Genomic DNA, 20,573 nt, shown 5'->3' with positions numbered 1-20,573 from the left:
GAAACTCCAGTACTTTGGCCACCTCATGCGAAGAGTTGACTCATTGGAAAAGACTCTGATGCTGGGAGGGATTGGGGGCAGGAGGAGAAGGGGACGACAGAGGATGAGATGGCTGGATGGCATCACCAACTCGATGGACGTGAGTTTGAATGAACTCCAGAAGATGGTGATGGACAGGGAGCCCTGGCGTGCTGTGATTCATGGGATCGCAGAGTCAGACACGACTGAGCAACTGAACTGAACTGAATCTTTCTCGATGTGTAAAAGTACACGTGTTGAAAGTAGACAGTTAAAGTAGCACCTTCCAAGTATTCTGTTAATTCATAGGATTGGATGTATCTGGGGAGTGGAATTGTTAAACTTGAGTCTTGGAGAGTAAGCTGACTGTTCACCGGGTGTTAGGGGATGGGGAAGGAGACAGGGAAGGGAGTGCAGAGAGAAAGGTTCTCTCTGCACCCATCACGCTTTGGATGAGTTCAAAGTAATGGTCTCACCATTGTTCCATCTGTGCATTCTAGTTAATATTGCTGTGTGTTAAAAAAAAAAAAAATAAGCAAGTCCTAATGCCCAGAGTATATTAAATGTAGAAGTATAAAATAATCCCTTAATACATGTGCTTTTGTTTGTTTTTATGAGGGGCTATGTGTTCTGGGAATTGTATGTTAATCCACCTCTTGGAGCTAGACACAGTTCTATATTCTAGTCACTGAAATTCTGAGGGGGGGGTAAGAGGAAGGGTGAAGGGCAGGGCTCCATATTTAGAAGATAGTTATAGGTTATAACCATAGGTCTGTGTGTGCATTTTTGTAAAGTATCTGTGTTTATTGTGGCCAAAGTTCATTCTTTTATTTTGCAACATCTATGCTTTTCAGGGGTTTCCCTGGTGGCTCAGACAATAAAGAATCTGCCTGCAGTGCAGGAGACCCAGGTTCAATCCCTGGGTTGGAAAGATCCAAAGGAGAAGGGAATGGCTACCCACTCCAGCATTCTTGCCTGGGAAATCCCACGGCAAGGAGGGGAACCTGGGGGACTGCAGTTCATGGGGTCACAAAGAGTCAGACATGGTTGATGACTAACACTTTTGCTTCTCATGCTTGTTACAGGGCTTCCCAGGTGTTGCTAGGGGTAAAGAATCCGCCTGCCAATGCAGGAGACACAGGAGATCTGCATTGCATTTGATTGCTGAGTTGGACATGTCTGAGCATGACACAGCATGATGCTTTTTAGATGTCCTGAGGTTACAAGGTATGATAAAACACAGATGAATTAATCAATTTGTAAATATATTTGGTATGATTGATTTAAACAAATATTTGGGGCATGGGAATTGTTAAACCGTTGCTGAGAAATGTACATCAGGACTTGCTCCTTAGGTTGGCAGCAGAGTGGCAGGAGGAAGTATAACAGGAGGGATGTGTGTGGATGTGTTTATGTCTATATTTTAATGATACCCATTGATGTGTACGCATCTGTCGGCTGCACTATAGGATGCATTGTTAATTAATTCAGTGGAAATATACCTCCTTGCTAATACTTTAATAGCTTATATCAGATAAAAAAAATTCTCTTAGAAGCATTATACTTTGTGTACTCTTTACTATATTCATTTTTAACTGAACATTAAGGGAATGTAGTATTTTAATCATAACTCTGCCAATATCTTTATCTAGAGGCCTGTTGCCATATTTATCTTTTCTGAAATTTTTGTTTGCCAAGAAAGGCAGGATTATATTTTTTTTTTCCTTCCAAATTGAGTTGGTGTGTATTCTTAGTTATCAAAATACAGCTTTGGGACTCTGAAATGGTAAATCTTCATGCTGTGTTAAAAAACCATGGTGCATAACTGTATGATCTTAATTATGTAAAAATGGATGCTTAGTTGTATGAATACATAAATGGACATCAGATCAGTCGCTCAATTGTGTCCGACTCTGCCACTCCATGAATCGCAGCACGCCAGGCCTCCCTGTCCATCACCAACTCCCGGAGTTCACTCAGACTCACGTCCATCCAGTCAGTGATGCCATCCAGCCATCTCATCCTCTGTCGTCCCCTTCTCCTCCTGGACCTAGAAGGACATATCAAAAGGTAAGCTGCTTGTGATTATGGATGACTTTGTTTTTTGCTTCCTGTGTTTTTTGATTTCCTGTTATGTGCATGCTAACTTTTAAGAAATATTAATGTTGTTAAAAGGCTTTAAATGGGGGAGGGTCACGAATGAATGACTGAGAACTGAAAAGTTCCCTTCGGGCTGATCAGCATGGAGGTCTCTGGACTTCTGGCCAGTGACTAAGTCCTCTATATTCCATGTACATATCCCTTGGTATATTGGACCATAAGCACTGTATTTGCTATGTTGGTGTCTTGGACTGCCTTACTTCAGAAATATGAGGGGAGGAGTGCATTTTTCGGCGCATGCTGAGTTCTAGGTGGCATGTGACTCTCATCCCCTCCAAAGGAAGAGTGTTAATGGCAGGTCCAAGTTACAAGCATGTCTCTAGTCTACAGTTAGGGCATTTTCCTAGGGAAGAGATGCTCTACAAACAGAGAGATGATGGCATCCCCACAAGCAGGCACTCATTCTTTTTGAGCAGAATGTCACCAGAATACACTCTTTCTTGGGATGTGAAAGTGGGAGAATCTTAAGTATTTGCTCCACCTCAAACTTTTCCAGCTCCTGAGAGATGGTCCTGGCTTTACATGCATAGTACCACACCCCTGGGACAACCACTGAGCATTTCCATTTATCCTCCAAGAATTGCTGCTTGCCTCATCTGTGTTCCTTGCCAAACAACCTCTTTCTTTTTCCTTGCCTCCCTTGAGGCATTCTAAAAGATTCTTCAGAGTTCACCAGGGAATCCTTAGCTTTCGTGTAGGAGGCCTCCTCTTGAGCCCTGAAAGACCTAGTGTTGTGGTTACCAGTCTCAGCCCCCCATTTGCATGCACCCAAAAGAATGCTCCCTGTCGTACAGGAGGAGGGCCTTACGAGACCTAGGACAGGGTTGCAGCTCCTCAGCTGCCTACAGCTGCTGGGAACACTCTGTCCCCAGGCTTGGTGCTCCTTGGGAACCAAAGGCACAGAGTAGCTTTGTGGTTCAGGATGATTCTCCCTATAGAAGCTACTCTAATACACTCTAGCTTCCTTCTCTAAATTTGAACAACAGAACTCCTTGCACTTATTGTTTGTAAGAATCAAATGGAGTTCTACTAAAATGTAGATACCTGGTTCCCACCCCCAAGTTGCTGATTATTTTGGGGCTGGAGCCTGGGAACCTGCATTTTAAGTGCCTTGAAATGGTTCTGACGCAAATGGATCCTGGGACTTGACTCGAGCAAACAATGCCCTATTACAACCTATTAAAAATATCTCAATTATCCAAATTATTCAATAGTCATTAACTATCATTAAATATATAAACAAATTCCTGCTGCTGACCCTGGAAAAACAGAGTTGCCCACATGAGAATCAGCTTAATTAGTGGTCAGGACTTGAATTTGGAGATCATATTTGAAAAGTATTTGTGTTCTATCTCCGGCAGCTTAGTGCCATCTGAACAGTGGTCAACCAAGCCTCTAATATCATCTCCTCTGGAGGGTCTCTGCCAATTTCTGTAAGCACCCCAAGTAATCTCAAAGTGACTTTCATTTCTAATGTATAATCATATATCAAGTCTGATCATTGCAAACATACCCACTGTATTTGATAAATATGCTTTACTAAGTTTGTGTGATAAGATATATATTCAAATTAAGAAGGTAAAAGCAATAATATTGTAAGACAATTATGTTATCGTTCAGTTGCTCAGTCATGTCCAACTCTTTGCAACCCTATGGACTGCAGCATACCAGCCTTCCCTGTCCTTCGCTACCTCTTGGAGTTTGCTGAAACTCGTGTCCACTGAGTCAGTGACACCATTCAACTATCTCAGCCTGTCTCCCCTTTCTCCTCCTGCCTTCAGTCTTTCCAGCATCAAGGTCTTTTTCAATGAGTCAGCTCTTTGCATCAGGTAGCCAAAGTATTGGAGCTTCAGCATCAGTCCTTGCAATGAATATTCAGAGTTGATTTCCTTTAGGATTAACTGGTTTGATCTCCTTGATGTCCATGGGACTGTCAAGAGTCTTCTCCAACACCACAGTTCAAAAGCATCAATTCTTCTGTGCTCAGCCTTCTTTATAGTCCAGCTCTCGCATCTGTACATGACTACTGGAAAAACCATAGTTTTGACTGTATGGACCTTTGTCGACAAAGTGATGTCTGTGACTTTTTAATATGCTGTCTAGATTTGTCATAGTTTTTTTTTTTTTTTCCCGAAGAGCAAGCATCTTTCAATTTCATGGCTACAGTCACTGTTCACACTGATTTTGGAGCCCAAGAAAATAGTCTGACACTGTTTCCACTTTTTCCCCATCTATTTGCCATGAAGTGATGGGACCAGATGTCATGATCTTAGTTTTCTGAATGTTGAGCTTTAAGCCAACTTTTTCACTCTCCTCTTTCACTTTCATCAAGAGGCTCTTTAGTTCCTCTTCACTTTCTGCCATAGGGTGGTGTCACCTGCATATCTGAGGTTATTGATATTTCTCCCAGAAATCTTTATTCCAGCTTGAGCTTCATCTGGCCTGGCATTTCTCGTGATGTACTCTGCATATAAGTTAAATAAGCAGGGTGACAATATACAGCCTTGACGTGCTCCTTCCTCAATTTTGAACCAGTTATATTCCAATTTAAAAAATAAATTCTTTTAAAAGTTAAAGCAGCCCTGTGGAATTGAATTAAATTATAGCCTGGAACACTCTGGCACATTCTGAACAAGTGAAAATTAAGGTATTCTTCTAGAAGAGCTTCGGAATCATTTTCCCTTATTTTTAAGTGGAACATAATTAGATTTTGTGGGCTCCAGACAGAGAAAAACAGAAGATTAAATATTCAGAAGCAAAGTTCAAAACTCCAGTATAAAAGGACAATAAGTTGTTAACAAAGTCATTCTATAGTTTTGTGTAATCAGCCCAGTACAGTAGATTGGCAGTTATTCTGTTTTCATTTTTATAATTTCTGATGGGATTGTACAATTTTCTTAGAGTCCAGGCAATAGATGTAGGGTGAAAATTAAAAGCATAAAAGTCATCCAAAGGAGATCACAGATGATTTTGGAGAATGATGAGTCTCCTAATAACAAAACCTGACTAAGGGTGATAACAGGAAAGCCAAAGTGATTAAAAGCGGTGGAGGAAGAGTGAGTGAGATAATGCGGAAGGAAATGGGGGTAAAGAGCTCTCTATTGATAGATGGTGAGTGGCTGCTGCAGGTCACGTCAGGTTCAGAAGCTCATTATCATCCAGCAGGTTCTCTGGTTGGTTTTTCTTAACTATATGTTTGAACCCAGTTTTTATACACAGTATGTATAAGGCTTTCTTGTCACTTCCTGTAGATGAAAAATTAATATTGGGTCATGACCTCCCTGAGAAGTTACTGACAAAGAATGTGAGTGGGTTGTATGGGTGACAAAATATCCCCCCCTGTAAGAGCTATACTTTCTCTGGGATTTCTCTTTGACACATAGTTCCTGGTTGCTTTGTGGAATTTTTTCCTCTATTTTAAGTTTTTTTCAAAATCTCAAAATAATAAGTAATGATAACAACTTGAATGAATATTATGACCCCCAATTGATTCCCCCAAAAAACAATCACATCTCTCTGAGATGGTCCACGGGCTGAGTCCACTAAAAGGCCCAGTTGTGTACCGACACTTACCCAGTTAATGCATCTACTTACACAGAGCCACTTAAAAAATATATTGTTGCCCTAACGTATTTGAGTTTTCTCTCTCCATATCTCATGATTGGTAACTGATTGTGATAATCAAAAACAGACCTGCAATGCAGGTACCTATGAAAAATTTAGAAATACTGCAATAGCTACTAAGCTACAAAGTAGAGAATTTTTTAACCATCTATGTGTCTGTATACACATAGAGCTATAATTATGATTTGGATAATCATTTTAGGTTAATCTTCCCTTAATATAGCTTCAGCCTGGTTCAATGGCTTGTCATCAATTTTACTTCGGGTGTAGTTGTTCCTATAAAAAAAATTTATTGATGTATTGCTGATATACAGTGTTAGTTTCAAGTATATAACATGTTTTGACATTTATATACATTATGAAATGGTCACCCGAAATCTAGTAACCATCTACCACCATACAAGGTTACTGTATGGTAATATTATGTCTATAAGTAATATTGACAATATTCCTTATGCTGGATATGACATCGTTGTGATTTGTAACTGTGTATCTCAATCTCTTTCCCATATTTTGCCCAGCCACTTCTCTCATCTGGCAACCATCAATTTTTTCTCTGTATCCGTGACTCTGTTTCTGTTCATTTATTTTATATTTTAGATTACACATGTAGTGAAATTACATGGTATTTCTCTTTCTTTGTCTGACTGACTGCAGTTAGCAAACTACCTTCTGGATCTAGCCATGTAGTTGCAAGTGGTGCGATTCCATCCTTTACTTATAGCTGAGTAATATTCTATTGCCAACTTCCATTGGATCATTGAAAAAGCAAGAGAATACCAGAAAAACATCCACTTCTGCTTTATTGACTACACCAAAGCCTTTGACTGTGTGGATCACAATAAACTATGGAAAATTCTTAGAGATAGGAATATCAGACCACCTGACCTGCCTCCTGAGAAGTCTGTATGCAGGTCAAGAAGTTAGAACTGCAGTTAGAACTGGACATGGAACAACAGACTGTTTCTAAATAGGGAAAGGAGTACGTCAAGGCTGTATATGGTCACCCTGCTCATTTAACTTATATGCGGAGTACATCATGCGAAATTCAGGGCTGAATGAAGCACAAGCTGGAATCAAGTTTGCCAGGAGAAATATCAATAACCTCAGATAGGCAGATGACACCACCCTTATGGCAGAAAGAGCATCTTGATGAAAGTGAAAGAGGAGAGTGAAAAAGTTGGCTCAAAACTCAACATTCAGAAAACGAAGATCATGGTATCTGGTCCCATCACTTCATGGCAAATAGATGGAGAAATAATGGAAACAGTGAAAGACTTTATTTTGGGGGGCTCCACAATAACTGTAGATGGTAACTGCAGCCATGAAATTAAAAGACACTTGCTCCTTGGAAGAAAAGCTATAAAACAACCTAGACAGCATATTAAAAAGCAGACATTACTTTGCCAACAAAGGTCTGTCTAGTCAAGGCTATGGTTTTTCCAGCAGTCATGTATGGATGTGAGAGTTGGACCATAAAGAATGCTGAGCACCGAATAATTGATACTTTTGAACTGTGGTGTTGGAGAAGACTCTTGAGAGTCCCTTGGACTGCAAGGAGATCCAACCAGTCCATCCTAAATGAAATCAGTCCTGAATATTCATTGAAAAGACTGATGCTGAAGCTGAAACGCCAATACTTTGGCCACCTGATGTGAAGAACTGACTCATTGGAAAAGACCCAGATGCTGGGAAAGATTGAAGGCGGGAGGAGAAGGGAACAACAGATGAGATGGTTGGGTGGCATTACCAACTTGATGGACATAAGTTTGAGTAAGTTCCAGGAGTTGGTGATGAACAGGGAGGCCTGGTGTGCTGCAGTCCATGGGGTCGCAAAGAGTAGGACACGACTGAGTGACTGAACTGAACATTCTATTATGTATATATACCACATCTTCTTTATCCATTCATCAATGCATAGTTGTCTTTTCTTATAGTTCATTTAAATTAAAATTACTAAAACCAGCAGCTTGTTAACTTGGTAAAAGATACTCATATTGACGATAGCTCAAATGATAGCTCTGGGGAATTCCCTGGTGGTCCAGTACTTAGGACTCAGTGCTGTGGCCCAGGTTCAATCCCTGGTTGGGGAACTATGATTCCACAAGCTGTGTGGCACAGCCAAAAAACAACCAAAACTAATAATAGCTCTGCTACTTCCTAGCTATGTGAACTTGAGCAAGTCACTGACGTTCTCTAAGCCCCAAATGCACACTCCATAAAAGGAGGGTGATAGTATCCATGTCAGAGTTTGAGACAGTTATGAAATAATGCAAATAAAGTGCTTACCAGAGTACCTGAATATACTTTCAGTAATGTTAGCTCTTATAAGTACACTTTATATGTAAAGTATAAAGAAATTCCAAAAGTAAAGCAGTAAAAGCAAGAGTTGATAAACCATGCCACCAGGCCAAATCTTACCTGCCACCTATCATCACGAGTAATTTTTATTGTAACACAGCCACATTCCTTCATTTATACATTGTCTTCAAGACTTTCACAGCAGCATTGAATAGCTGCAATAGACTGCATGGCCTGAAAAGTAAAATATTTACCATCTGGCCTTTTACATGGAGTTTGCCAACCCTCAAGTACAAGAAGAAATTTTATTGGCCCAAATAAAAATACCATTTGTAGACTTCCTTGGTGGTCTACTGGTTAAGAATCCATTTGCCAATGCAGGTGACACAAGTTTGATCCCTCCTCTGGGAGGATTCCACATGCCACAGGGCAACTGAGCTGGTGCCCCACAACTACTAAGCCTGCAAGCCCTCAAGCCCACACACCACCATGAGAAAGCAGCCTCCCCACAGCAACAAAGACACAGTGCAGCCAAAACTCACCTTTAAAAATAAATAAAATCAAAGTAGTGGCCAACTGAAACATAATTGCTTTTAAAAAATAACCTTTGAAATGTGGATGTGGCTATTTTCTAGTCAAAAATGAAAAGGAAATCACAAAAGCTATCAAACCCATCCTCTCACATGATTTAGGGAGACACTAACAGCCCTGACTCAAACTGACCTGAGGACCAGAGATCAGCAAGATGTAGATAACCCAGAAAACGCCCTGAACTACAAGCAACTGCAAACTTTCCCCAAGGCAATTGCAAGGGGAGAAGAAAAGTCTCTCCTTCATCCAGTGTAGGTCCCTGAAAATAACAGCAAAGAGATGAGGATAGTATGTAAACAAACCTGTCCTTAATAACCAGTTCTCTCCCCCAAAGATAGCCTACAGCATCTGAAAGAAACTAAAATTCACAACAAATTTCAATGTTTTTCTCAAATAACTCCTCACAATTGACAGGTAAATGCAGTCTTCTGATTGAAGGCATTCATTTGTTGAATAAGTGAATGAATGAAGGGATGATGCCGTTAGCCTATTAGCTGTCTAAATCTAGCAAAACAAATTTTGAGATTTTTTTTTTTACAGTTTTATTGAGATATAATTGACATATAACACTGTATAAATTTAAGGTGTACAGCATAATTTTATTTACATACATCATGAAATGATGACAACAATAAGTTTAGTGAACATCTATCATATCATGCAAAAAGGCAAAATGGTTGTCTGAGGAAGGCTTACAAATAGCTATGAAAAGAAGAAAAGTGAAAGGCAAAGGAGAAAAGGAAAGATATACTCATTTGAATGCAGCGTTCCAAAAAACAGCAAGGAGAGATAAGAAAGCCTTCCTCAGTGATCAATGCAAAGAAATAGAGGAAACAATAGAATGAGAAAGACTAGAGATCTCTTCAAGAAAATTAGAGATACCAAGGGAACATTTCATGCAAAGATGGGCTCAATAAAGGACAGAAATGGTATAGATCTAACAGAAGCAGGAGATATTAAGAGGAGGTGGCAAGAATACACGGAAGAATTATACAAAAAAAGTTCTTCATGGCCCAGATAACCACGATGGTGTGATCACTCACCTAGAGCTAGACATCCTGGAATGCGAAGTCAAGTGGGCCTTAGGAAGCATCACTACAAACAAAGCTAGTGGAGGTGATGGAATTCGAGTTGAACTATTTCAAATCCTAAAAGATGATGCTGTTAATGTGCTGCACTCAATATGCTAGCAAATTTGGAAAACTCAGCAGTGGCCACAGGACAGTTTTCATTCCAATCCCAAAGAAAAGTAATGCCAAAGAATGCTCAAACTACAGCAAAATTGTGCTCATCTCACACACTAGCAAAGTAATACTCAAAATTCTTCAAGCCAGGCTTCAACAATACATGAACCATGAACTTGCAGATGTTCAAGCTGAATTTAGAAAAGGCAGAGGAACCAGAGATCAAATTGCCAACATGCATGGATCATCGAAAAAGCAAGAGAGTTTCAGAAAAACATCTACTTCTGTTTTATTGACTTTGCCAAAGCCTTTGACTGTGTGAATCACAACAAACTGTGGAAAATTCTTAAAGAGATAGGAACACCAGACCACCTGACCTGCCTCCTGAGAAATCTGTATGCAGGTCAAGAAGCAACAGTTAGAACTGGACATGGTACAATAGACTGGTTCCAAATCAGGAAACGAGTACATCAAGGCTGTATGTTGTCACCCTGCTTATTTAACTTACATGCAGAGGACATCATGAGAAATGCCAGGCTGAATGAAGCACAAGCTGGAGTCAAGATTGCCAGGAGAAATATCAATAACCTCATGCAGATGACACCATCCTTATGGCAGAAAGCAAAGAAGAACTAAAGAGCCTCTTGATGAAAGAGGAGAGTGAAAAACTTGGCTTAAAACTCAACATTCAGAAAACGAAGATCATGGCATCCACTCCCATCACTTCATGGAAAATAGATGGGGAAACAGTGACAGATTTTATTTTGAGGGGCTCCAAAATCACTGCAGATGGTGACTGTAGCCATGAAATTTGGAAGAAAAGCTATGACCAACCTAGAAAGCGTATTAAAAAGCAGACACATTACTTTGCCAACAAAGGTCCGTCTGGTCAAAGCTATGGTTTTTCCAGTACTCGTTTATGGATGTGCAAGTTGGACTATAAAGAAAGCTGAGCACTGAAGAATTGATGCTTTTGAACTGTGGTACTGGAGAAGACTCTTGAGAGTCCCTTGGACTGCAAGGAGATCCAACCAGTCCATCTTAAAGGAAATCAGTCCTGAATATTCATTGGAAGGACTGATGCCGAAGCTCCAATACTTTGGCCACTTGATGTGAAGAACTGACTCATTTCAAAAGACCCTGATGCCTGGAAAGATTGAAAGTGGGAGAAGGGGACGACAAAGGATGAGATGGTTGGATGGCAATCACCTATTCAATGGACATGAGTTTGAGTAAACTCTGGGAGTTGGTGATGGACAGGGAAGCCTGGAGTACTGCAGTCCATGGAGTCGCAAAGAGTTGGACACGATTGAGCAACTGAACTGACTATCTCATGCAGATATAAAACAAAAGAAAGAAATACTTTGTCCTTGTGATAAGAATACAGGATTTACTCTCAACAGCTTTCATATATCACAAACATCGGTGTTATTAATTGCACTGTTTTCTAATGCCTATTTAGGTTCTAACTAGCCAGAAGTTATGGGTATGTTGTCATTTGTCTAACAGTTAAAGCATTCAATACCCTGGGATATTGCTTATTCCTTTCCCTGAACTGTTCTTTAAATCATATACTTTTATTTGATTTTCAGACTTCTGCCTGGTCTCTACCTAAATTGTTCTTTTTTAATTTAATCTTTATATTGGGATATAGTTGATTTATAATACTTTGTTAGTTTCAGATATACAGTGATGTGGTTCAGTTTTACATATATCCATGCTTTTTCAGACTCTGTTCCCATATAAATTATTATAGAATATTGAGTAGAGTTCCCTGTGCTATACAGTAGGTCCTTGTGGTTATCTGGTTATCTATTTTATTTTCTTTATTTTTTTATTTATGACCACACTGCTTGGCTTGCAGGATCTTAGTTTCCTGACCAGGGATTGTCCCAGGCCCTTGGCAGGGAGACTGCAGCATCCTAACCACTGTACCACCAGCAAATTCCCTGATCATCAATATTATACATAGTAGTGTGTATATATTTGTCCCTAACTCCTCCCCATTACCTTTTACCTCTGGTAACCAGAAGTTTATCTTCAAAGTCTGCGAGTCTGTTTCTGTTTTGTAATAAGTTCATTTATATCATCATTTTAGATTCCACATATAACTGATACCATATGATATGTTTCTTTTCTGTCTGACTTATTAATAGCATGATAATCTCTAGATCTATCCATATTGCTGCAAATGGCATTATTTCATTCTTCTTTATGGATGAATAATATTCCACTATTTATATGTAAATCTAGAAAGATTAAAAAGAAAATAACAAAGACTGTTGTAACAAAAAATATCTCACTATATTTTTAGGCAAGGCTTCACTGGGGTCCCTGCTTGCAGCAGGGGGAAGGGAGAACAAACAACAGTTTCCTTTGCTTGCTCACTCAAAAACTCCCACTTTTTAGCAGCTCAGAATGTAGTCTTTCTCCCAACAAGTAGTTTTAGGCGTGAGGAAAAGTAACACTGAAGTAACTCGATGGCTCGATAGGAAACTGACTCCAAATTCTATCATGTTGCCAGCATGTCTAAGGTTCTGGGCCTGTTGAGAGTTAGTTCAGAAAACTAATGTGGCTGCAGAACATTAGACTGGTCTAGGTCTTCCATTTAAAGAAAATATAGACTCCTCTAAAATTTAGTACGTATCCCATGGCAGATTTTGCAAAACTATCCCAGAATTCTGACCAGTTACCTAGGTAAGGGGGAACCCCTAGTACCCTTCAGTGACTCTACAGTAACAGGAATGAAAACAACAGTGGAGCAGCTCTGACAGTTGAAGCAGCCAAAACAGTATGAACGAACCCAGCATTGCCAAGAGCCCCAATACAAACTGTGATAAAAATGTGGACTAAATAAGAGAGGAGGCTAGATTTTCTTCAAACATGGGAGATCTAGAGCAGCCACATTACTTTCCTAAACTGTAACTCTCAACATCCACTCTGTACCTTGCCCAACACAGGCTAGGGCAGCAGTTTTTTTTTTGTTTGTTTTGTTTTTTTAATTGAAGCATGGTTGGTTTACAATGTTGTATTAACTTATGCTGTATAGCAAAGTGACTCAGTTATATACATATGCATTTCTGCTTTATTGACTATGCCAAAGCCTTTGATTGTGTGGATCACAACAAACTGTGGAAAATTCTGAAAGAGATGGGAATATCAGACCACCTGATCTGCCTCTTGAAAATCTGTATGCAGGTCAGAAAACAACAGTTAGAACTGGACATGGAACAACAGACTGGTTCCAAATAGGAAAAGGAGTACATCAAGGCTGTGTATTGTCACCCTGCTTATTTAACTTATATGCAGAGTACATCATGAGAAATGCTGGGCTGGAGGAAGCACAAGCTGGAATCAAGATTGCTGGGAGAAATATCAATAACCTCAGATATGCAGATGACACCACCTTTATGGCAGAAAGTGAAGAACTAAAGAGCCTCTTGATGAAAGTGAAAGAGGAGAGTGAAAAAGTTGGCTTAAAGCTCAACATTCAGAAAACAAAGATCATGGCATCCAGTCCCATCACTTCATGGGAAATAGATGGGGAAACAGTGGAAACAGTGACAGATTTTATTTATTGGGGCTCCAAAATCACTGCAGATGGTGAGTGCAGCCATGAAATTAAAAGATGCTTACTCCTTGGAAGGAAAGTTATGAACAACCTAGATAGCATATTCAAAAGCAGAGACATTACTTTGAAAACAAAGGTCTGTCTAGTCAAGGCTATGGTTTTTCCAGCAGTCATGTATGGATGTGAGAGTTGGACTATAAAGAAAGCTGAGCGCAGAAGAATTGATACTTTTGAACTGTGGTGTTGGAGAAGACTCTTGAGAGTCCCTTGGACTGCAAGGAGATCCAACCAGTCCATCCTAAATGAAACCAGTCCTGAATATTCATTGGAAGGACTGATGCTGAAGCTGAAACTCCAATACTTTGGCCACCTGATGTGAAGAACTGACTCATTTCAAAAGACCTTGTTGCTGGGAAAGATTGAGGGTGGGAGGAGAAGGGGATGACAAAGGATGAGGTGGTTGGATTGCATCACCGTCTCAATGGACATGAGTTTGAGTAAGCTCCAGGTATTGTGATGGACAGGGAGGCCTGGCGTGCTGCAGTCCATGGGGTCACAAAGAGTCAGACAGGACTGAGTGATTGAACTGAACTGAACATTATTTTTCATATTCTTTTCCATTATGAATTATCTCAAAAGATTGGATATATTCCCCTGTGCTATACAGTAAGAGCTTTCCTTTATCCATTCTAAATGTAATAGTTTGCATCTATGCACCCCAGACTTCTAGTCCATCCCTCCCTCTCCCCCACAACCCCCTTGGCAAGTACAAGTCTATTCTCTGTGAATCTATTTCTGTTTTGTAGATAGGTTTGCTTGTGGAAAAGACAGTAAAGTGTCTGCCTGCAATGTGGGATACCTGGGTTTGATCCCTGGGTTAGGAAGATCCCCTGGAGAAGGAAATGGCAACCCACTCCAGTACTCTTGCCTGGAAAATTCCATGGACGGAGGAGCCTGATAGGATACAGTCCATGAGATCCCAAAGAGTCGGACACCACTGAGTGACTTCACTTCACTCACTAGCTTGTGCCATATATTCCAAATAAAAGTGACATGATGTCATGTGGTGTTTGTCTTTCTCTGATTTATTTCACTTAGTATGAAAATCTCTAGTTGCATCCATGTTGCTGCAAATGACATTATTTCATTCTTTTATAGCTAAATAGTATTGCACTGTAGTGTACCACACGTTCTTTATCCACTTATCTGTTGATGGACATTTAGGTTGCCTCCATGACTTGGCTTGGAGAAGGCGATGGCACCTCACTCCAGTACTCTTGCCTGGAAAATCCCATGGATGGAGGAGCCTGGTAGGCTGCAGTCCATGGGGTCGCTAAGAGTCGGACACGACTGAGCGACTTCACTTTCACTTTTCACTTTCATGCATTGGAGAAGGAAATGGCAACCCACTCCAGTGTTCTTGCCTGGAGAATCCCAGGGATGGGGGAGCCTGGTGGGCTACCATCTCTGGGGTCACACAGAGTCGGACACGACTGAAGTGACTTAGCAGCAGTAGCAGCAGCATGTCTTGGCTATTGTGAACAGTACTGCTATGAACATAGGGGTACATGTATCTTATTGAATTATTGTTTTGTCTGATGTATGCCCAGGAGTGCAATTGTTGGATCGTATGGTAATTCTAGTTTCTGAGGAATCTTCATACTGTTTTCCATAGTGGCAACTTATGTTCCCACCAACAGTGTAGGAGGGTTCCCTTTCCTCCACATCTTCTCCAGCATTTGTTATTTGTAGACTTCTTAATGAGGGCTATTCTGACTGGTGTGTGTTGGTACTTAATTATAATTTTGATTTGCATTTCTCTAATGACTCATGATTCTCTAATAATTAGTGATGTTGAGCATCTTTCCATACGCCTATGGCCAACTGTATGCCTTCTTTGAGAAATGTCTGTTTTGTCTTCTGCCCATTTTTTTTCCATTTGGTTGGTTGTTGTTGTTGAGTTATATGAGCCATTTCTATATTTTGTAGATCAAGGATTACAGCAGTTCTGAAACTAGTGGCCAGGGAACCTCAGGCTGGGGCAAGAGAGCCCATGAAACTGTTACCATAATAATAAGAGATTGCTTTGTTCACTCATGCTCTCACAAATGTATAGTGGAATTTTCCAAAGGCTACATGACATGTTACATCACACCAGTTATGAGAATCAATTTGTTTCCTATTGTCAGACATTAAAGATGTTTGCAAAATTGTAAAATATGCCACTTTTTCTGGGAGACAATTTTTCATAAAATTGTTTAAATCTAAGGCCATCCCTGGTAATCAGGTTGTTAAGCCTCTGCACTTCCACTGCAGGAGGCCCGGGTTCAACATCTGGTCAATGGACTAAGATTCCGTGTACCTTAGAGTGCAGCCAAAAAAAATTTCAATGGGTTTATTATTAACACAAATTACTGAAATTTCCTTAAATTGAATTTCAAATAAACATAAAATATGCAACCTACATAAACAGTGAGCTTCCCTGGTGGCTCAACTGGTAAAGAGTCCTCTTGCAGTGCAGGAGACCCCAGTTCGATCCCTGAGTTGGGAAGATCCCCTGGAGGAGGGCATGGTAACTCACTCCAGTATTTTTGCCTGGAGAATCCTCATGGACAGAAGAGCCTGGCTGGTTGCCATCCATGAGGTCGCAAAGAGTCAGATATGCCTGAGCGACCAAGCACAGACACACATGAATGATGGCTGTCTGGCATCCTCCATTTTCAGTGCAAAGAGAACTTGAGACCAAAAAGTTTGAGAATTAATTAATCATCCAGACAAGCAACAAAGTCTGGGAGAGCAGCCGTCTCTTGGAAGCTCAGAAAGCAGTTTGTTGAACAGACTATATGAGTAAAAAGGTGGAGTCCACAAGCAGCCAGTGAAACTTTCTGCCAATAACTAAAGGCAAAGTCTTAAAATATGAAAAGTCACTATAGAGAGGAATGGCAAAGGGGAAAGTGTGTGGATAGTTATGAGACTAAAGGCTGTTTTTTTATGATTTAATATTATTTTTAGCTGTGCTGGGTCTGCGTTGCTGCACATGCTTTCTCCAGTTGCAGTGAGCAGGGATTACTCCCGAGTTCTGGTGTGTAGGCTTCTCATTGCAGTAGCTTCTCCTGTTGCAGGGCCTGGGCACTAGGTGCACAGGTTTCGGTAGTGGAGGTTCATGGGCTCTAGAGCGCTGGCTCAGGAGTTATGGCACATGGGTTTAGTTGTCCCCCACACGTGGGATCTTCCCAGACCAGGGATGAAACCTGTGTCTCCTGCATTGGCAGGTGGATTATTTACCATTGAACTACCACGGAAGCCCCTAAAGTCTAGTTTTAAGACCAGTTCTTGTTACACTTGAATTTTATCTTTAGATCAGGATGAATTCAGTTGAGAAGAGGAAAAGCTATCAGGATTTTAAGAAGCTGTGCCTTACAGGTTATGTTCTAGAGTGTGGCACAGAGAGTAGCCCACAGAAAGAGCTCATTATTTGTAAAGCAAATGAATGAATGGTTATAAAGTGAAAGTGTGAGGTTGAATAAGGTTGAGAACAAATTGGCTGTACCAAGAATGGCTTATAACAGGGGGACTTGTTCTAGAGTCAGTTCTCAAGAGGGATGAAGAAATGAGACGAGCTGAGATGCAGACATCTCACATCCCCAGTACAACTCCCTCCCCTCTTTGCCTCCTCTTGATCCCCTTCACTTTCCTTGGAAAATCTGATTAAAGGGCGCTGTTAGCAATCATTCCTTCTCAAGCATCTTAGCATCCTAAACTCACTATGACCTAAACAGAAGTCTTCATTCTAACCCCACATCTCCCTCGAAATGAGGGTCTCTTGCACACTTCAACTTAATATGGTTCTTGACTCCTTTCCCCCTCATGCCTTCTACATAATCCTCTAGCACATCCTGTGATTCTACTTCCAAAGTACACTTTGAATTTATCCATTTCTTTCTATCCCTACTGGATCACTGAGAAGTTACTGCCTTAAAGTGTGTGGTTAAGTAGTACGAGCAAATTTTTTTATGAGAGCTGTACTTTTCCTGGGATTTCTCCTTGACACACAGTTCTTGGTTGCTTTCTTGAATTGTCTTTCCTATTTTAAGTTTTTTCAAAGTCACAAAATAATAGTTAATGATTAGAGAAACAACTTGAAAGGATATTGTAAGCCCCAATTGACTTTTCCCCCCAAAGATCACATCTCTCTGATGTGCAAAATGACTAAAAGGCTTCATTGTGTACTGACACTTACCTTATTAATGGATCTATTACATGTGCACTGGGCCATTTAAAAAAATATTGTTGCCCTAACATATTTGAGTTTTCTCTCTTCATGTCTTATGATTGGCAACTGATTGTAATAATCAAAAACAGACCTGCAATGGAGATAACTATGAAAAGTTTAGAAATACTACAATGACAACTTAGCTATAAAATGGATCATTTTATTTTGTAACTTTATTTTTTTACATGGTCACTTATTTATTTTTGATACAAAATTTTGTAACTTTAAACTTTTTATTTTGTTTTGGGGTATAGCCAATTAACAATGTTGAGGTAGTTTCAGGTGAACAGCAAGGGACTAAGTTATAAATATACATGTATCCACAAAATGGATAATTTTAATCTTAACATCTATGTATCTATATATATTGTTGTTGTTTAGTCCCTAAGTCATATCTGACTCTGCATCCCCATGGACTGTAGCCTGCCAGGCTCCTCTGTCCATGGGATTTCCCATGCAAGAATATTGTTGTAGGTTGCATTTCCTTCTCCAAGGGATCTTCCCAACCAAGGGATCAAAACCGAGTCTCCTGCATTGACGGATGGCTTCTTTAACACTGAGCCACCAGAGAAGCCATCAATATATATATAGGTATAGCTATAACTATGACTTGGAAAATTATGTTTTTAGGTTAATCTTCCCTTATTATAGCTTGGACCTGGTTCAGTGGTTTGTCAGCAAATTACTTCATGCACAGTTGTTGCTTTAGATTTTTCTCATATGATGTATAGCTCATATGCAATATTTGCATCATGTACAACATGACATTTATATACATTACAAAATGGTCAGCCTGGTAAGTCTAGTAACCATCTGTCACCATGCAAAGTTATTGCATGGCAATATTACATCTATAAAGAATATTATTGACTAACATTACATTCATTACAGATTATGCTATACATTATATCCCCATGACTTATAATTGTGAGTGTGTACCTCCTGATCTCTTTCATCTGTTTTGCCCAACCTCTCACTTGCTCTCCTCATCTGGCAGCCCCATTTGTTCTCTGTATCCATGAGTTTGTTTTCTGTTTTGTTAGTTCATTTATTGTTTTTCAGATTCCACATGTAAGTGAAATCATGGGGTATTGTCTTTCTCTGTCTGATTTACTTCACAAAGCAGAGTATCTTTTGCATCCATTCATGTTGTTGCAAGTAGCAAGATTTCATACTTTTCTTACGGCCAAGTAATAGTCTACTGTGTATATATACCACATTTTCTTTATCCATTCATCCATCAATGGATGGTTGTCTTTTCTTATAGTCCATTTAAACTGAAATTAATAGAACTAGCAACTTATTAACTTGGTAAAATACACTCATATTGGCCTTGGTTCAAATAATAGTTCTGCCAGTGCCTACCTGTATGACCTTGAGCACGTCACTGAAGCTCTCTAAGCCTCAGCTGAACATTCTGTAAAAGGGGGATGATAGTATCCATGTCAAAGTTTGAGATAATTATATGAAATAATGCATATAAAGTGCTTAGTAGCGTATCTGGAATAGACTAGGTATTGCTCAGTAATGTTAGCTTTTATAAGTATGTTTTTTACATAATCTATAAAGAAAACCTAAAAGTAAACCAGTAAAAGCAAGAGTTGGTAAACGATGCCTCCAGGCCAAAGCCAGCCTGCCACCTATTTTCACAAGTAAATTTTTTTGTAGCGCAGCCACATTCCTTCATTTACGTACTGTCTTCAGGTGCTTTCACAACAGCACTGAGTAGCTACAGTAGACCACTTGGCCTGAAAAGTCTAAAGTATTTACCATCTGGCCCTTGACAGTATTTGCCAGCCCCTAAGTACGTGGAGAAGAAAACTAATTGGCTAAAAAAAATAGCATTTGAAATATGCATGTGGCTATTTTCTAGTCAAAAACAAAAATAAATGCTTGCTTTGGCAGCACATATACTAAAATTGGAATAATACAGAGATTATCATGGCCCCTGCAAAAGGCCAACACGCAAATCCTTGGAACGTTCCAAATTTTTATTACCTATGGCTGATTCATGTTGATGTATGGCCAAAACCATCACAATATGGTAATTATCCTCCAATTAAAAATAAATTTTTTTAATGAAAAAAACCCACAAAATCTATCAAGCTCTCCCCCGTCACACGATTTGGAGAAAAACTAATAGCACTGGCTCAAACTGATCTGAGGAGCAAAGTAGATAACCCGGACGAACAAGATGTAGATAATCAAGAAAACTCCACTGAACTACAGGTAATTGCAAAAACTTCCCCCACAGCAACTGTAAGGGAAGAAGTCTCTCCTACACCCGGTGTAGGCCCCTGAGACGCACAGCAAAAAAATGAGAATGGCATTTAAGCAAACATGTCCTTAATAACCAGGCTTTTCCCCCAAAGATAGCCTACACCATCTGAAAGACCCTAAAATTCACAGGCAGTTTTCAGTGTTTTTCTCAGATAACTGCTCAGAATTGACAAGTAAATGCAGTCTTCTGATAGTAGTCATTCACTTGTTGAATAAGTGAATGAATAAAGGAATGATGCTTTCAGCCTATTAGTTGTCTAAATCTAGCCATATTTTTTTAGATCTTTTTTCTTCCAGTTTTATTGATATATAATTGACATATAGCACTATATAAATTTAAGGTGTACAGCATAATGATTTTATTTACATACATCATGAAATGATAATCACAATAAGTTTAATGACAATCCATCATGTCATGCAGGTAGAAAAATTTTTAATAAGTACTTTTTCCTTGTGATAGAACTCTTATTAGAATTTGCTCTTAACAACTTTCATGTATAACATACAGCAGTGTTGTTAATTCCATTGCTTTTCTTTTTTTTTCCTGCCATGTGGCATCCAGGATCTT

At 39.7% G+C, this 20,573-nt stretch overlaps 1 pseudogene; it reads left to right on the top strand.

Moving 5' to 3' along the window:
- Window positions 1-19,615: 19,615 nt before the first annotated feature.
- Window positions 19,616-19,715, top strand: LOC139180461 (U6 spliceosomal RNA; annotated as a pseudogene).
- Window positions 19,716-20,573: the final 858 nt, after the last annotated feature.

The sequence above is a fragment of the Bos indicus genome, chromosome 28, assembly GCF_029378745.1.
Source record: "Bos indicus isolate NIAB-ARS_2022 breed Sahiwal x Tharparkar chromosome 28, NIAB-ARS_B.indTharparkar_mat_pri_1.0, whole genome shotgun sequence".
Taxonomy (NCBI): domain Eukaryota; kingdom Metazoa; phylum Chordata; class Mammalia; order Artiodactyla; family Bovidae; genus Bos; species Bos indicus.
This window is presented reverse-complemented; position numbering and strand designations above follow the sequence as displayed.